Source organism: Tiliqua scincoides, chromosome 1, assembly GCF_035046505.1.
Source record: "Tiliqua scincoides isolate rTilSci1 chromosome 1, rTilSci1.hap2, whole genome shotgun sequence".
NCBI lineage: Eukaryota > Metazoa > Chordata > Lepidosauria > Squamata > Scincidae > Tiliqua > Tiliqua scincoides.
Window position 1 is genome coordinate 7,493,930 of NC_089821.1, and position 2,583 is coordinate 7,496,512.

Here is a 2,583-nt window from a genome sequence, read left to right on the forward strand (position 1 = left end):
TTTTTTTTTAAAAAAAGATTCTGCTGTATTCTTAGGGAAGAAAAATAACTCCCTCTACCCCAACATAAGCTTTCTTGATAATGCCAAAATGTGAAACTTTATGAGCTCTGTGTTCCCGATTCTATTTTTTGATAACTAAGAAACGGCAATTGTTGCAGTGAGGTTTCCGTATGAAAGAATGTGAAAGCTTTGATTTGGCCCTGTGCTTTTATCTGCAACTTTAATCAGTATACAGTGTAAGGTTCTCTCTGACATTTGTAACAGCATTCCCTGAGATTGATGTTCCCGCCCATTATTATACAGGAGAACATTTGATACTAAAGGTTCCCAAAGCTCCCATCAGCTTTCTGTAGTATGTCTGCTCTCTTGACATTTAATGTCCCTAAAGCCTGATATGGTCTGATAACTTCAATGTGCCATGTGCTTCGGGGAAGGGAGGCGGGGAAATAAAGAGCTGAGGTATCTCTACTATTCCGTGGAGATTGTCACTATCTACATCCACGGTGCTTAATTCTGTCATGGCTTTATTCAATTAAAAAACAGTCAACTACAAATGAAATACCATATGCTGGTAAAATGAATGTGGCTCTGGAAACACAGATTAGGAGCCTACTCGGAAGTGAAATGACTGCCCCGATAAATTCTATTCGACATGGAGATGCAACATGTGATAGTGTGAGCGTTTCTGTGTGTGTGTGATGACATCCACAGAAGTTGCAGTGCCCGGCCCCAGAGGCACCTGGGGCATGTGATGTCACAGGGGTTGGCACCACCATGGTTGCACTGTCACCCCCTCTCCTGCACATGCATGCCTCTTGCCTCCAAAAACATCTCCATTTGGATCTGTACAGTGTCAAGGGTGGGTGGGTGGATGAAATTCACATCTTTTGCCATGAGCCTGGGATGTGTCCATCCCCCCCCCTTAAGTGAAGATGGTGGAAAACAGCCACTGCACTATAGGGGTGCATGTAAACCCCCAACTCCAGCTCAGCTATTCCACTGATCCACAGCTATGCACACAGTAGATCTGGGCTCAGACTTTTTTCTTTTTTTTTAAGAACATAAGAAGAGCCCCGTTGGATCAGGCCAAGGGACCATCTAGTCCAGATTCCTGTATCTCACAGTGGCCCACCAAATGCCTCAGGGAGCACACAAGACAACAGACACAATCTGCATCCTGGTGCCCTCCCCTGCATCTGGCAATCAGAGGCCGTCTGCCTATAAATCCAAGAGCTTACACATACCTACTATGACTTGTAACCCATAATGAACTTTTCTTCCAGAAATTTGTCCAATCCCCTCTTAAAGGCATCCAGGGAAGATGCCATCACCACATCCTGTGGCAAGGAGTTCCACAAACTAATTACACGCTGGGTAAATAAATATTTTCTTCTGTCTGTCCTAACCAACTGCTACCCTGCACATGCCTGATCTCGTCTGATCTTGGAAGCTAAGCAGGGTCAGGCCTGGTTAGTACTTGGATGGGAGACTGCTTGGGAATACCGGGTGCTGTAGGCTTATACCATAGTCTTTCGAGACTGAAGGTTGCCAACCAACCTAACTCTCCCAACACTCAACTTTTGTGGATTTTCCCTGGTTCTGGTATTATGTGAGAGGGTAAAGAGCATCTTGCTATCTACTCTGTCCATCCCCTGCATGATTTTGTATGTCTCAATCATGTCCCCCCTCAGGCACCTCTTTTCTAGGCTGAAGAGTGTCAAGCGCTGTAGCCTTTCTCCATAAGGAAGGTGCCCCAGCCCAGCAATCATCTTAGTCGCTCTCTTTTGCACCTTTTCCGTTTCCACTATGTCCTTTTTAAGATGCGGCGACCAGAACTGGACACAATACTCCAGGTGTGGCCTTACCATCGATTTGTACAACGGCATTACAATATTAGCTGTCTTATCCTCAATGCATGATCCCAAGCATGGGATCCCAACCATCCTAAAGATACCAAGCATGGAATTAGCCCTCTTCACTGCCGCCGCACATTGGGTAGACACTTTCATCGAGCTGTCCACAAGGACCCCAAGATATCTCTTCTGATTTCTCTCAGACAGCTCAGAACCCATTAGCCTATATGTAAAGTTTTGATTCTTTGCCCCAATGTGCATGACTTTACACTTACTTACATTGAATGCATCTGCCATTTTGCTGCCCAGTCTCCCAGTTTGGAAAGATCCTACTGGAGCTCCTCACAGTCTCTTCTGGTCTTCACCACTCGGAAAAGTTTGGTGTCATCTGCAAACTTGGCCACCTTGCTGCTTAGCCCTGCCTCCAGGTTATTTATGAACAGGTTGAAAAGCACAGGTCCCAGGACAGAACCTTGGGGCACTCCACTTTCCACCTCTCTCCATTGTGAAAATTGCCCATTGACGCTCACTCTCTGCTTCCTGGACCTCAACCAGTTCCTAATCCAGAAGAGGACCTGTCCTCTAATTCACTGACTGTGAGGTTTTCTCAGCAGCCTTTGGTGAGGGACTGTGTCGAACGCCTTCTGAAAGTCCAGATAATGTTTACGGGTTCTCCCGCATCCACATGCCTGTTGACCTTTTCAAAGAATTCTAAAAGGTTTGTGAGGTA

The 2,583-nt window shown here is 45.9% G+C and overlaps 1 pseudogene; it reads left to right on the forward strand.

Annotated features, from left to right (window-relative positions):
* Positions 1-1,404: 1,404 nt before the first annotated feature.
* LOC136637698 (5S ribosomal RNA) lies at positions 1,405-1,518 on the forward strand (annotated as a pseudogene).
* The last annotated feature ends 1,065 nt before the right edge of the window (positions 1,519-2,583 follow it).